The sequence below is a fragment of the Cetorhinus maximus genome, chromosome 3 (genome assembly GCF_964194155.1).
Source record: "Cetorhinus maximus chromosome 3, sCetMax3.hap1.1, whole genome shotgun sequence".
Taxonomy (NCBI): domain Eukaryota; kingdom Metazoa; phylum Chordata; class Chondrichthyes; order Lamniformes; family Cetorhinidae; genus Cetorhinus; species Cetorhinus maximus.
Window position 1 is genome coordinate 145,587,540 of NC_135881.1, and position 16,765 is coordinate 145,604,304.

Here is a 16,765-nt window from a genome sequence, read left to right on the forward strand (position 1 = left end):
AGTCCGAGAAGGGGGCATGCAGCAATGGAGCCAAATTTAAAGGTAAGTCCAGGGTCTTGCCTGGGCCAGGTTGGCAGGCCCCAGTGAGGGGGCGGGGGGTGGGAGGGCTGGAATCATGATGTTGGGGTGGAGGATGGGAAACCTGGGATGGAGAATAATATTGCGAGGGGGCCCTCTGATGAGTCCAGTGGGCCTGAAAAGGAGGCCTGTCCAGTTTCATCTGGTGGTCACTTGGTGCCGGCTTCCCCCACTGCGGGTAGAATTCCAGCAGTGGTCGGCAGAGGCCCTTAGGTGGTCAATAATTGGCCACTTAAGGGTCTCAATTGGCACATGGGCAAGTGGGCCACCCGAGGATTTGCCCACCACTGGTAAAATTGCAGCGTGGGCGTGTGGAGGATGGGCACAGGACAGGTAGGTGCTGGGCATGCCACCACTGTCAGGGCACTCAAATAAACAGCCTCCATGCCTGCAAATCCACCTCTCAGAGGTAATAAAATTCCAGCCAGGAATCAACCAAGGTTGCCTTCTGGAGCTATGAGTCATGACACCTCTCAAATTGTTGCATTGCTGCGTATATCATTAGAACACTGTAAGATGAGTTGTAGCCAGAAATATTATAATATAACACACCACAGACATCCTAAAAAAGCACTTCAACTGCACATGATAGATATGGGGCCTTGGTTCAGCACAATACTGCATCATCACTCTATGCCTTATGCTCAATTTTATCATGCAACAAGGCATGATGGACAATCAGCCACATCTAGAAGATCATGAACAGTAAGTTAGAGAACCTGCTGTATGTCAGGCTCTGCCAGATGGAACCTTCTCATAAATTCCACCGAAAATCTCAAAAGTTATTGCCACATCTTCACAATGCCATGTCCAAATATACACTAACTTACGTTGCCAATTGTATTTATTTACGTGTAAAACTCCCCATAGATTCTATTAGTTTCCTCTGCAAAACCATTATCCAACACCATAGCAAAAGCAATCTCTAAATGCAATAGAATTTTTTTTGCAACAAAATTTTAATTCCCACAAAAAGCTGTGTATCCACATGCACAAGTGTGTGTGTGCGTGCGTGTGTATGCTTGAGCGTCCCTTACATCACAATGCTTCCCTTTGGTGACACTGTGATTAGTGTACTTCAGATCCTAACCTATTGTTTCTCCCAAGTGCTCTCATGAGGTAAGAGTAACAAAAGTGGGTAACAGAACATTAGGGCAGAATTTTTCCATTGGCGTGCGGGGAGATGCCCCGCACGCCAACGCGTAAAATGATGTGCGGTGACGTCGGGCGAGTGTCCTAACGTCACCGTGCGCCATCGTGATATTTCGGTGGGCGGGCGCGCAATGATCTCCGATGTGCACCCGCCATTAATTAACAGGCCACTTAAGGCCCTTGAGGCACCAATTGATGGCGATTCTTTGGGACCCGTGTGATCTTCAGGTCGTTGCATGGGTGCAACGGCCAGGCAGGTAGGACACATTTGTATAAATATAAAACCAAAATACTGCGGATGCTGGAAATCTGAAACAAAAACAAAAATAGCTGGAAAAGCTCAGCAGGTCTGACAGCATCTGCCGGGTGGAATACAGTTAACGTTTCGAGTCTGTATGACTCTTCATCAGAACTGAACTGATGAACAGTCATATGGACTCGAAACGTTAACTGTATTCCTCTCCGCAGATCCTGTCAGACCTGCTGAGTTTTTCCACATTTGTATAAACCTCATCCACAGGTGGGAGAAGAGGGCTCAGTGGAGTCACGAATGTGCTCAGTCAGATATTTCTTTTTGAAAGCTAGCGATGCTTGCCTGTGTGAGCAGAAATACTTAAAAACTCATACCATTGCTTGGACAGGACTCACAACCATCAGGTCAGCACTCTTCAGTGAAGATCCTTTTTGGGGCCTACAGGTTTCAGGAAGCCTTCCCTTAGCCTGGGAATGGGAATTGTGCTCTCCACTGGAGGCACCTCCTCTGAGGAGGAAGGGAGGGCCAGAAGGGGGAGGAGGCCAGGAGTGCACATTCAGCCTCCGGGGGAGCCACCTTTGGGAGGAGAGGGGCAGGCACAAGGGGTGCAGGGCCAACAGGAAGTCCAAGGCGTAAGGGGCCGAAGAAGACGCCACTATCCTGCTGCCAGGATATACAAACGGCGAAGCAGCTACCTCAATATGTCTGAAGTACAGTGCCAAAGGAGGCTCCGTCTTTCAAGGAAGACAGTCAACTCTATCTGTTAGATGATAGGCCCTGAGATCTCCGCAAACTGTGTGGGTGGGCACCCCATGCCAGTGGCTCTAAAGGTCACAGCTGTCCTTAACTTCTATGCCTCTGGCTCTTTCCAGGGCTCAGTGGGTGATCTTTGCAGTGTCTCCCAATCAGCTGTCCACACTTGTGTCAAGCAGGTGACAGACGCTCTCTTCAGGCATGCATCGACCTTCACTCACTACCACTGGGACCAGGCCAGCCAGACAGAGCGAGCTAGAGGCTTCGCGGCAATTGCAGGCTTCCCCCGTGTCCAGGGTGCTACAGACTGTACACATGTGGCCATCAAGGTGCCAGCAGGTGAGCCCGGTTCCTTTGTCAACAGGAAGGGCTTCCACTCCATGAACATGCAGATAGTGTGTGATCATGAGCTGCAGATGCTGCAAGTCTGTGCAAAGTACCCAGGCAGCTCCCACGACGCATACATCCTCAGACATTCCCAGGTGCCGGGGCTCTTCAGTGCTCCAGCCCAGCTGGATGGATGGCTTCTGGGTGACAAGGGCTATCCCCTCAGAAGGTGATTCATGACGACTCTCCGCCATCCAAGAAGAGAGGCTGAGTAGCAGTACAATAGGAGCCAAGCCTCCACACGGGCTGTGGTGGAGAGAACCATTGATCTACTCAGGATACGCTTCCGATGCCTGGACCGTTCAGGGGGCGCACTCCAGTATCCCCCAGATCGTGTGTCAGTGATAGTGGCTGCATGCTGCGCTCTCCACAATCTTGTGCTGGAAAGGGGCGACGCTGTGGACGAAGGAGATGTTGACACAGTTGCTGCAGCTGCACACGATGTGTCAAGCAGTGATTCTGAGGGTGAGCATGCACAGGGAAATGCTGGGGGGGTGGACGCTGACCTGGCCATACTCCAGGGAGGTAGGGACACCTGGGAAGCTTTAATCCAATGAACCTTCAGCTAGAACACCATAGATGGACCTCCAACAAAAGCCTGTGCTGCAGGCTCCAATCTCAATACCTGAGTGCTACATCTGCCTGGATAGGAATATTAACTAGGGGCCAAGTCAATAAAGCTCAATGTGACACAACTCACTCATAACATCATGGGTAACCATCCCCCTGAAGAGGAAAAGAAACACCCTCAGCCATGGTCACATGTCTAAATTTAATGATATAACAAAATGATCTTAGGTAAACAAAATGACAAAGGTGTTAAGGAACACACCAGCTAATCATAACCTCATTGCGGGGTAACACAAAAGCACCAGTGAGAAACCTGTGGTGTGCCTAAGGTGCCTTAAATTTACGCTTTCCAGTGCTACGTCTAGGTGCTGTCCCCTCGCTGGCACTGGCATCTGAGACAACCTGCTCACTGTGCTATCCTCGATGACCTTGGCGATCGTCCTCTGGCCCGTGGAGCCTGTGCTGGCCCCGCCTGGGATGGAGCTGCCAGTTCCAGAGCTGGCACCTCCCCAGTCATTGCAGCCTCATCAGATGCAATGGTCACTGGCAGAGGGGTGGAGGAGCTGCTGCCCTCATCCTGAGCGCCCTGAGAGGAGCCGGCGGAGACGACAGGCAGCTGCTGCACCAACATGAGGTCACTTTGGACCTCGTTGCTTACCGTAGATGGATGGACACTGAGCTGGGATACTTGGTGCCCAGACCATCTTCCACACTGGCACTGACCAGCTGAAGTCATTGCCGGTGTGAGGGCTTGCTGGTCCACACGCATCCCCAGAAAGCCCTGATTGGTCTTCTGGAGGAGCCTCTCCATGAGAGTCGCCACTCTCTCCATGGAGGAAGCATGGCGCTTGGCCATGAGGCTCATTGCAATTGCAAGGGTCCGTGTGGACTCCTCCACCACGGAGACCAAGCCAAGCAAAGCCTCATGTATCTCTGCCAGATCTTCCCGCACAGCTTGCTAGACTTCCAGCGTTTGTTGCCTCATGGATGGCTGCAGAGGCACAATATCAGCCATCGACTGAGCATGTGCCTGGTTCCCTGCAGTCCTCTGACTGCTGGCGCCATGGGCACTTTCTGTTTCCGCCAGTTCCTCCAACAATTGTGAAGTGCCCTCACCGCTGTGCCCTGGGACACTAGCCAAAATCCTATTTCCCACCGAGGTGCCAGTATCTGTGCTGGTGCCTGCCTGGCAGAGATGGTGTGATGCTGGTGGCTCAGAGACTTCAGGGCCCTCAGATGTGAGAATTGGCTCCTGTGCCTCCTCCTCCCAGCCCTGATCTGCTGATGCTGAAAGGAAGAATAAGGACATTTGATTAGTTAATGTGGAGACAATGTCAATGTGCATCCTTGTCCCCTGGATCATTATACGCTCATCGTTCCATAAGCAATGGTCAAACCATGTTGCAAACTTCACTCACTGAACATTCAGCAGTACCATGGCTGTTGGGACACTAATGGTGACCTCAGTGCTGGGCAAACATACCTGCCCGTGGTACCCCAGCCTTAACCGACACTGGTGCACCTGGGCGCATGGCGCCTCTCCAGATCGAGGGCCTCCTGCTCAACCCTGGAAATGATGGCCAGATGGGCCGGCCCTCCGCCAGTCCTCAACCGCTCAGTGGCACTATGAGCATTCTTCTCCTGAAAAGGAGAGAAGAGCATTGATTAGTGCTACTTGTACCTGGAATCTCTTCGCTGCTGACCCACCCCAATCAGAGTGGAACATTGAAGGGCTCCAGTGCCGCCTCACCCCACAGCTGCCGCACATTCATACAAAGATGCCAGGCCTGTCCCCCCAACCCCTTGGCCAAATGCTGCCTACATCACATTCGGCACCACACGGTCCAATCTGGCAAAGCAAGGAGGCGCAAGCACATGGAATGCAAAGAGAAGTAGATGGATCAGTGCCGTGCCACCTGGAAGCTCCCCTCCCAGCATGTCAGCACCCTGACTTTGACATGCTTTTCAGTTACAGCACAACGCCTAGGTGCAGATCCTCCAGGCTGACCCCAAAACAGTACTGTGAGTGTCACAGTACCGCATGCTGCGGGTGCACAACCCATCTCACCAACACCCTCTCAGGTTGACCTTGGCATGGCCAATGTCTGCTGGCCCACCCAGTGAAGGACACATGGCGTCAATGATTCAATGCAGTAACTGCACTCAGAGTTGGGGGGGTGGTGGTGGGGTGCGGCCAGGGGGAAAGCCTACCTGATGGTTCACTGACCAATGGCAACATGGTACTCACCCTTCCAGAGCGCAAAAGATCATTAAAGCACTTGCTGCACTGGATCCAGGTGCGCTGCACCATGTCGCGGGTGCTCACCACCTCTGCCACCTCCATCCAGGCAGGTCTGGTCATGTGGGGGGCCTCCTCCTCCTGTCACTTGGAACGAGGACCTCCCATCTCCTCGAGGAGGGCAGCAAGGCAATTGCCTGAGAACGAGGGGCACAGTGGCCCCCTGCCCTGTCCTCCTTCCTGGCCTGCTCACCGGCAGTGCTGTGGGGAGCCCTTCGGCAGGTCATGTTTGACAGCCTTTGCAAGGCTGCAGGAGGACTTTTAAACAGGCCGCCGGGTTGCCACTGGACCTGGTGGTCATTGCAGTCCCTCTGCCGCCCGTCCACTCCTGCTGTCCTCAGGAGCCACGTTTCACGCTGGGTGGGCATTAATTGGCCTGCCCGTGTAAAATGGTGGTGTGGATCCGATCGCAGGCGGCAATCGGGTCCGCGCCCGCCCGCAACCACTCCCGCATGGCCCGCCCGACAGGCACAAAATTCTGCCAATGGGTTCAGTAAGCCAATAGTTCACTCCACGACATCCCTAGTTGCTGCATGGCTCTCATTGTAGGTGCAATGTTTATGCATGGTTGGGCAGCAGGTGGTGGGGGAGCCAGGTGTAGTGAGTGTCCCTTGTTACCCAGCAACCAGTCTCTTGTTTCTCGTAGTGGGCCACAGATGGCGGATAAGGCTGATTACCCCAGGATGAATGTGCGTTGCTGCTGCCAGGATAGCAAACTTTCACTGAGAAGATTTTCTGGACATGGTGACATACTGACTGGATGGTAGCCCTTGTGTTTGTGGACCGTCTGCCCATTAACCTTTGGGGCCTCAGAGCCACATGCGTGCAGTTGATTGCATCCTGCACCAATGGGAATCCCGCTAGCCTGACAAAACCACGTCCTCTCTCCTCCTGCTTCTTTCTGGTAAGTGAGAAGAAAATTAAGTCCCCTTTTTTTCTGTACAGGGCTTCTGTCGAATTCTTGATGCAACAATATGCAGTGAATTGTGAGACGTTGCTAATTTCTCCTGCTCATGCTCGGAAGGATCTTCTGGCATAGAAATGAAGAGCCACTGCAATCTAGGTGGCCATTGGCAGCACCATCCTTGTGCTGCTGTGTGACTGCAGGTTAAGAACTTAAGAACATTAGAAATAGGAGCAGGAGTAGGCCATTTGGTCCCTGAAATGTGCCCTGTTTTTCGATAAGAGCATGCCTGATCTGATCGTGGCCTCAACTCCACTTTCCTGCCGGCTGCCATAATCCTTGATTCTCTTGCAGATCAAAAATTTGTTTAACTCAGCCTTGAATGTATTCAGTAACCTGACCTTCACTGATCTCAGTGGAAGAGAACCCCAAAGAATAACTACCCCCTGAGAGAAGAAATTCCTCCGCATCTCCATCTTAAATGGGAGACTCCTTATTCTGAAACTCTTGTTCTAGATTCCCCCACGAGAGCAAACATCCTTTCAGCGTCCACACTGTCAAGCGCCCTCAGAATCTTACATGTTTCAATGGGACCATCTCTCATTCTTCTGAGCTCCAATGAATATGGCCCAACCTGCTCAACCCCTTGTCAAAAGACAATCCCTTCATCCCAGGAATTTACCTAGTGAACATTCTCTGATCCGTCTCTAATACAAGCAAACCCTTCCTTAAATAAGGAGGCCAAAACTGTGTGCAGTGCTCTAGGTTTGGTCTCACCAATACCCTATACAGTTGTAACAAGACTTCCCTACTTTGTACTCCATTTCCCTTGCAAGAAAGGCCAACATTCTATGTGCCTTTCCTAATTACTTACTGATCCTGCATGCTAACCTTTTATGATTCATGTACAAAGACACCCAGATTCCCCTGTACAGCAGCATTTTGTAGTCTCTTTCCATTTAAATGTTTTCATTGTCTATTCTTCTCACCAAATTGGATAACCTCACATTTTCCCACATTATCACTCCAGCTGCCAATGTTTGCCCTTGCCCACTCATTTAACCTATTTATATCCCATTGCAATCCCTCTCTGTCCTCCTCGAAACTTGCTGTCCTATCTATCCTTGTATCATTCAGCAAATTTCACTACAATACGCTCTGTCCCTTCATCCAGGTTCTTAATATAGATTGTAAATACTTGAGGACCCAGCACTGAGCCCTGTGGAACTCCACTAATTACAGTTTGCTGACCTGAAAATGACCCATTTATCCCAATTATCTGTTTCCTGTTAGTTAGCCAACCCTCTATCCATAGAAATATATTACCTCCAACACCATGAGCTCTTTTGCCTTTATATAGTAACTCGCCTAATGTCTTTTGGAAATCCAAATACACTACATCTATCAGCTCCTCTTTATCCACCCTGCTTCTTACATCCTCAAAGAATGCCAATCAATTTGTCAAACACAATTTTTCTTTCATAAAACCATGTTGACTCTGCTTGATTGTATTATGATTTTCTAAATGTCCTGCTGTTACTTCCTTAATAACGGGATTCCAGCACTTTCCCAATGATAGATGTTAGACTAGCTGGCCTATAGTTTCCTCCTTTCTGTCTCCTTCCTTTCTTGAATATATGGGCTGGGATTTTCCGTGCCCGCTGGGGTTGGGTGTGTTTGGTGGTGTGAGCGGACAATATGGCGCGATTGGTTTCATGACAGCGTGAAACCAGTTTGCGATTGTCCACTCAGTCCGCTGATGGTGGACTGTGTTTCCCACCATTGGACGTCAGGAACCTCATCTGCATATCATTATTAGGCCAGCCCTCCAGAATTGTCCCCCCTGCTGGATCATCCACCCACATCAGCAGGAAAATTCGCCGACGTGTTTCACAACAGCACACAAGCAACATGCAACTGGGCTGCTCTTCACTCAGAACTTCAAGGTTTGTTTGCCTACCTTGCTTCGGTCAGCACTCACAATCATCGCCAGGCTTCACAGACAGCACCACATCATTTTTAGGGGGGCTCATGGGTAGGTGTCTACCTATCAGATCAGCCATATGTGAGTGGCTTTTCAATGGCTGCAGGGCTAGGTCTTGCTTGGGGAAGGGGGAGAAGTGGCCTTGGTAAGGGAAGAGGCTTGAGTGTGTGAGTTTAGAGTGATGAAATGGTTGCCACATCCTGGCTGCATGGATGAGATCATTCATCCTCTATCTGCATTGGATGCAACATCTTCTGTGCAGCATTGGTACTGATCACCACTCCACCACCTCCCAAGCCTGGTTGGTCACACTGCTGCCCATCCTGCAGCCAGAGCTGGGGTAGAGGACATCGCGGCCGGCCTCCACAGCGTCCAAAAGATGTTCCAGCAACGTGTCACTAAACCTGGGGGCTCCAGTCTTTTTGCCTTTCGTGGACATCTTCCCTGCAGTAGCCATGGACTGGAAGCACTGAGTGCACGTGTCTGCACTTTAAAAATGGTGGCCAGCGTGATAAAGTGGCGAGGTGATGGGGTGGCAGGCAAATGAGAGCCTGCTCACCATCGAAATGGTGCGTTCCCTGGTAATACTTAACTAATACAGTGGGTTGTGGACGATACAGTGTGAAAAGCTGCCATTGCAGCCGACGGGTAAAGTGTTGTTTTACCCGCCCGCTACCGCATTTAGTGCAAATTTGGGATGATTCCGCCCATGGTTTATCAATCCACTGAGACCTTTCCAGAATCTAAGGAATTTTGGAAGATTACAAACATGCCTCCGCTATCTCGTCAGCCACACCTTATAAGACCTTAGGATGCAGGCCATCAGGTTCAGGGGACTTGTCAGCCTTTGTATTATTAGTTTTCCTAGTACTTATTCTCTAGTGATATTGATTGTTTTAAATTCCTCACTCCCTTTTCTACTATTATTCGGATACTTTTATTGTCTTCTACCATGAAGACAGATACAAAATGCTTGTTCAAAAGTCTCTGTCATTTCCTTGTTGGCCATTATTAATTTACCAGTCTCATCCTCTAAGGGACCAATATTTACTTTAGTTATTCTCCTTTTGTTATGGACATGAAGCCTCTTATTGTTTGTTTTATATTTTTTGCTAGTGCACTATCACATTCTAACTCCTACCTCTATTATTTTTTTTGTAATCCTTTGTTTGCTTAACATTTTCCCAATCTCCTGGCCTATCATTAATCTTCGCTGCTTTGTACAGCTTTTATTTCAATTGGATGCCATCTAAGGAATTTTGGAAGATTATAACCAATGCATCTATGTAATAAGTTGATGGAGCAGCAGGTTTGGTGAAGAAAAGGCTAAACTTTATTTCGGAGGCATGAAGAGGTGCTTACACACTAGACGCGATCTCTCTGTCGGAAGCCATGCCCACAAGATTAGCCATGCAATAAGCTTGTTGTTTGAAGCCCCCATAATCACATCACATGATAAGTAATTGACAGGAGGGAGGGACAATACATCTTGTTACTACAATCTGCTATCTGTGCCACCACTTCTTTTAAGACCCTAGGATTCAAGCTATCCACTCCTGGGGATTTGTCAGCCTTTAGGTCTAATAGTTTTCTGAGTACCCTTTCCCTGGGGATGGTGATAGCATGAAGTCCATCCCTCCCTATCACCTCTTGATTTCCAATTACCTTTGGGAAATTTTCCAAGTCCTCTACCATGAAGGCAGACGCAAAATACCTGTTTTATGCCTCTGCTATTTCTTCGTTTTCCATTGTCAATTTCCCGGACTCACTCTAGAGGACCAACATTAGCTTTAGTTCCTCTTTTCCTATTCAAATACTTATAGAAACTTTTACTATCTGTTTTGATATTACTAGCTAGCTTTCTCTCATACTCTGCTTTCAGCCTCTTTATTACCTTTTTAGTTATTCTTTGTTGGTTCTTTAATTCTGTCTAATCCTCTGACCTACCACCAATCTTTGCAGATTAACCTAGTTTCCCAGTTCATTTTAGCCAGCTCTGCCTTCATACTCTCACAGTTACCTTCATTTAGGTTTAAGACACTAGTCATGGTCCCAAACCTCTCCTATTTCAAACTGAACGTGAAATTCTATGACAAAAACAGAATTACCTGGAAAAACTCAGCAGGTCTGGCAGCATCGGCGGAGAAGAAAAGAGTTGACGTTTCGATTCCTCAAGAAATTCTATTATGTTGTGATTGCTGACACCTAGAGGCTCCTTGACCATGGGGTTATTGATTAATCCTGTCTCATTGTACACTACCAAGTCTAGGATAGTCTGCTCCCTGGTTGGTTCTAGAACATACTGCTCTAAGAAACTGTTCTTAAAACACTCTTTGAACTCATTTTTCCAGGCTACCTTTGCAAATCTGATTTTCCCAATCTACCTGTAGATTAAAGTTACTCATGATTATTGCGGTTCCATTTCTTACCCACCCCATTTATTTCTTTCTGTATGTTGCTGTCCTAATGTGTAACTACTGTTAGGGGGCCCATAAACTACTCCCACAAGTGACCTCTTAGCTTTACTATTTCTTATCGCTACCCAAACTGATTCTACATCTTGTTCTTTTAAGCTAAAGTCATCTTTCAGTACTGAACTAATGCCATCCTTAATCAACACAGCTACCCCACCACCTTTTCCCAGCTTCCTGCCATTCCAATATGTCAAATACCCTTCAACATTCAGGTCCTAGCCTTGGTCACCTTTCAACCATGTCTCTGTAGTTCCTATCAGGTCATACATGTTTGTCTCTATCTGTGCTAACAATTCATCTCTTTTGTTATAAATGCTACATGCTTTCAGATACAGGGCCTTAAACTCAGTTTTTTTTAACCACTTTCCATTTTATCTACTTGTGCACTCTTACGATAGTATCTTCTGTCCCTTCCTGTCACACTCTCGTACTCATTACCCAAATTTCTGCCTTGCTCTACTTGTTGTTTCCCTTTACTATACTATATCTCCTGATCCCTTCCCCCCATTTAGCTTAAAGCTGTCTCTACCGCCCTAGTTATCCAATTCACCAGAACACTGGTCCCAGAATGGTTCCTCATTTTGACAGGAAGAATAGAAAAGCAGTATACTATTTAAATTGAGAAAGAAGCAGAACTCGCGCAGAGGTGTTCTGGTACATGAATCACATAAAGTTAGCATAGAATTACAGCAAGTGCTCAGGAAGGCAAATGGAATGTTGGCATTTATTGCAAGAGGAACGGGACATAAATGTAGGAAGGTTTTACTGTACCTGTACAGGGCCTTGGTGAGACCACGTCTGGAGCACTGTATACAGTTTTGGTCCCCTTATCTAAAAAAAGATATAATTGCTTTAGAAGCAGTTCGGAGAAGGTTCATGAGTCTATTTCCGGGGATGAAGGACTCATCTTATGAAGAAAGTTTGAACGGGTTATGCCTATACCCATTGGAGTTTAGAAGAATGAGAGGTGATCTTATTGAAGCATAAAAAATCCTGAGGAGTCTTGATAGGGAGGGTACTTGGAGGATGGTTCATCTTGTGGGGGGGACTAAAACTAGGGGACATGGTTTAAAAACAAGAAGTCTACCTTTTAAGACAGAAATAAAGAGATTTTTTTTCTCTCCCAAAGTGCTGTTGGTGAGTGGAATTCTCTTCCCCAGAAAATACTGGAGGCTGAGTCTTTAAATTTATTCAAGACTGAGTTAGACAGATTTTTGTTAGGCAAGAGAGTCAAAGGTTAAGGGGCTCAGACAGGAAAGTAGAGCTGAGACCACAACCAGATCAGCCATAATCTTACTGAATGGCGTAGCAGGCTTAAAGAGCCAAAAGGCTTACTCCTAGTCCTATGTTCCTATGTCCCAACGTTAATTTCCTTCATTAGCCATGGACAGTTCATCCTTCTCATGAAGTCTTTCTCAATGGAATATCTCTTTGTTGAGAGTTATGATTTTATGATCAGTCACCAGCTCCGTGGTGAAATACAGAAGCATCAAGCACTATTCCTCACTGAAGTGGAGGTCGGAGAAGTGCTCCCCAAAGACCCTTGATGGGTAGGGACTTCTATTAATGGCCTCTTCCTCTTCTCTGTGCGTACTTCCTCTTTCTGCTGCCTGTGCCCCATTCCAAGTTATGCTGCAGGCTAAGATATGCTGCATCCAGTATTGAAACATGCTTTCTCCTGATACACCTTCCAACTCCACTGACCTCCTCAACACCACTCACTCATAAATCCATAAAGTTTGCAATAACACAATTCTTCCACTAACCCTGCACCAGCAAAAGAAAGTCAAAAGTACCTAATGGCTTGCCCTGGCCCCTTAAGCAACCAAATGCACCAAATCAGTAACAGAGGCTGTTTGATGTCATGACCTGCCCAAGCTGTTTTAAAATGCGTTCTTTAGGTGTATCAATGATGAAATCTTGAGACATATATTTAAACATGAGCCCTTTATTGTTAACCTTTAACTATTTACAGATCCCAGGTTACTGTCATGCATGGTGCTGTTCCATGCAGGTAGGCTGCTTCTAGATACTCCTTTCTAGACTGTTCTCTCTAGACTTTTCTCTTTGAGTCTATTACCATGTAGCCCTATACATCATACCGTGGGCGGTGCCATTATCCTGTCCCACATTGACCCTTTCTCTGTCGAGCACCTTTACATTACAGTGACATGCAGGTAAATACTGTAACTTCCCTCTTTCTTCTCCAAAGAAAACTTTCCTCCCTTCCAATGGAGTATTACAATACAATCTTTACTTGCTATCCCTTCGCCCCCACTGCAAGTCTCTGACTTTACAAATTTAGACAGCCCTGAGGCGTGACAGTTCTTCCATATCTCGGTCTGCCACGTTTGGAGCAATGGTGGCAGTACTCTATGTTTTTGGTACTTGACTACCCTCATTTAATTTGTTTTTTGCGCTCGTTTGAGTTGCGTTTCTCTTTATTGAGAACCCGTCTGCTTTTTTCTGAAACTGTGGGTTTGACTCATTTCTTCTCCAGGGAATGTTCATTCCTAGAGTGGACTCAAATTTTCATTTTCTGTGGTATCTTCCATGTTCTTGCTGGACATATAGGTTTTGTAAATGGAACCTTCATTTCCACTTGTTTCACAATTTCAGGCAAACATTTGTTTGCTGTTTTATTTTCAAATCGTTTTTGCAAACTTAGGAATCCTTTCATTCAGTTCAGCTTTTTCTTAGAACCATAGAAAAGTTAAAGCACAGAGGGAGGCCATTCGGCCCATCTTGTCCATGCCAGCCTGAGGATACCCAGGTGCCCTTTCTAATCCCACCTTCCTGCACCCGGCCCATAGCCCTGCAAATTACGGCACTTAAGGTGCAGATCCAGGCACTTTTTAGAAGAGTTTAGAGTTTACCACCAACTTGGGCAGCAAGTGTCTTGGGCTTCAGTGTCAGATTAAATTTCCTGATCTCATTTCTGTCTTTTCTTTCTCTGTCTACAACAGAACTTTGTCCTCGTCCATCATTTTGGTTTCACTGTTGGCCAGGCCTGTCTCCAGCAAAGTCTGAACTTGTTTCAGTTCTGTAATTGTGCTATGCATGGCTTCATTATCCGCTCGCACCTTGGAAAGTTCTACAGCTTTTCCGTTCAATGCCTCCTCTTTTCCATTCAACTGCTTCCTCAGCTCTTTAGTCTGTTTCCTGTTGCTTTTGGCTTCCTCCTGGAATATTGAACATTGCCGAATCTGCTCTGCCAACTGGTTCTTCAGTTTGTTCAGAGGGACGTTAAATTCATTTTGCTTCTCTTCAGAATGTTCCAGAGGAATAAACTTTGACCTGAGGGATTTTTGTAGCATGTGAATGTCTGTCAACAGGTTTTCCTTTTCTTTGCAAAGCTCGCTTGCTTCAACTTGAGTTTTCCTGTAATTCAGCAAAGTTTCCCTGAGTTTCTTCTGCTGTGCTTCTATTCTGTTGTTTAAGAAGGTCTTCATTTCTTCATGTTGCTGAATGATCACGCATTGTTTTTGCATTTAATCGTGAAGTACAATCGACTGTTCTTTCAATTGTTTATTTTCTTGTTGACCTCATGCCAATTCACACCGGGTATCAGTGCATCACCTTGTTGACTTAGCTTGAGCTTGCACTCATATCTTCCAGTTCACTTCTGCAGCAAACATTTTCCTGCAGAACAGCTTCATTTACTTTTTGCACGCTTTGCTTCTTTTGAGTTACCTCAGATAGCGTTCCTTCATTCACAGCCATCTGCCATCTGCTGTTACAGTTTGGGTACTGTGTCAGCATTTTCAAGAAACTCTATTTTTGAGCCTTTCAGCTGTTTCTCAGCCATTTCTTTCTTTTGTGTTAAATTCTTCAGCTCTTGCATCTCATTGCATTTGCACGGTCAGCAACCATCTTTTGGTTTATCTGGAAATTGGCTCCCTCGCTCTGGGGTCTCTGTCTACCTCATTCTGGGGTGTTTTGGCTCTCTTGCCCTGGGGTCTTTTGTTGCCCCCCCTTTGAGGTCTCTTGTTGCCTTTGGGACTTTAGTGGGAGTAGCACTCTCTCTGGGGTCCCTTGTTGCCCTCGCTGCTCTATTAGGAGTTGGCCTAGCTCTGGGATCTCTTGTTGCCTTCTCTCTGGGGTCTTTTGTTGCCTTTAGTACTTTATTGGGGGTTTGCTAGACCACTCTTGTGTCTGGTGTATCCATTTCCTTATGCAAAATACATCTGGTTTTTCTAATTTTCTGCCCATGGCTGTTTGTTTTTTCTTGTAGTTACAACTTTAAATGTCATTGTTCCTTTAAGATTGTCAGTACAGTAACTATTTTTTTTTTCACTTCAAGCTGTCTGCAGCTGTCAGTTTTCTTTGCTGTGAGTTTCCAGGCACTTTTCCAGGTTATGGTGGGCTCCCCGGTGATTGTGGGCCTTCTTTTTCTAAATTTTTTAAACTTTTGAAACTGGGGACCCAAAAGAAAAGGGATTCCTTTTCCAAACTCTGCAGGCCTTTTTTTAAAACTCTCAGTGCTGTTTTTATTTAAATTCTTGAGAGCAGCAGCAATTCTTTATTTTTTCTTCACTAAAAATCATTACTTTCTTCTGACTGAAAAGGGCTCCCTCACGATTGTGGGAGATTTAAAAAAAACTCTTCAAAACTGCAGCAGTTTCTTCCTCTGCTCTGCCTGCCCTTCCTTTCACAGGCTTTTTAAACTTGCAGCTGTCTTCCAGCTTCTGTATGGGTATGTTGAGCTGTGGGACTGCCATTTATTCTAAAATGTAGGTACAGCTTCTTTTTTGTCATTTTTGCTCACCATCTTGTGAACGAACCAGATCTTTTGACTCTGCATCACTCGGGGCCTGGCAATTTCTGTAGTTTTGCTCACTGTCTTGTGATCTAACTAAGTGACTTAACTCAGCATCACTCAGGGTCTTGCAAGTTTTTTGTAGTGTTTCTCACCCTTCTTTGTGATCTGACCAGGTTTTTTTCTTTTTTCACCCTGCATCACTCAGGAGTCTTGCAATGGACTTCCACTCAGACTGCTGGATTCCTCAACTTCTAAGTAGCGAAGCTTCTTCAACTATTTCTTCAAGTTTTCTTCATAGGTACATGTGTCTCTAGTCCAGATTCAGCTGCTTTTAGTTTTTCATACCTAGGGATCCTGTCCTGAGTTCACCGTTTAAAATGCCAACTTTCATATCACCACTGATGTGATACCCTTGAGAAGTGGCCACCATTGCCAGCCGTGTTGTACTATGGTATCGGCTGTTGTGGCTCATTAATGAGATCTTGGGACTTGTATATTTAAACATGAATACTTTATTGTTAACCTTTAACTATTTACAGATCACAGGTTACTGTCATGCATGGTGCTGTTCCATGCAGGTAGGTTGCTTCCAGACTGATCTCTCTACTCTATTACCAAGTGACCCTATAATTCATATCATGGGTGGTGCTATTCTCCAGTCCCATGTTAACCCTTACTCTGCCGAGCATCTTTACATTACAGTGCCATGCAGGCACATATTACAACACAATCTGCATGCTTCTAGCATAGTGCAGGGAATTCCCATGGTAGCATCCTTGCAGTCAGGGTGCACTGCACAGGGCAGGCTGGAAGTATCCAGAAGCACCCCAGCTAACATTTTTGCAGGTTCAGATTTCTTAGCATCAGCACCATCAGTGCTACACAGCCCAATTTTGTAACCACTGTGCAGAGTTCTAATGGAAGATCACAGATCTGAAAGGTTAACTTTGTTTTTCTCTCCTCAGATGCTGCCTGACCTTCCGAGTATGTCCAGCATTTTCTGTTTTTATTTCAGATTTCCAGCATCTGCAGTATTTTGCCTTTACAACTACGGTGTTCAGTCTTGGACTAAGTGAGGTAGCGGACAGTGAAAACGACGTTTTACCTGTCGGCTGCAATGGTGGCTTCTCACGCCATATCGTCCCAAAC

General features: G+C 46.6%; 1 protein-coding gene across 2 annotated transcripts in view; it reads right to left on the reverse strand.

Annotated features, from left to right (window-relative positions):
* Positions 1–15,825, reverse strand: part of LOC144678955 (uncharacterized) — a 46,555-nt gene extending 30,730 nt beyond the window's left edge. Inside the window, exon 1 of one of the 2 annotated variants that reach the window (XM_078539089.1) lies at positions 15,808–15,825. The gene's annotated coding sequence lies outside the window, so the exon portion shown is untranslated. Of the gene's footprint in view, positions 1–15,001; positions 15,276–15,807 lie in introns of those variants that run through there. The other variant, XM_078539090.1, reaches the window with a different exon arrangement.
* Between the last annotated feature and the right edge of the window lie 940 nt (positions 15,826–16,765).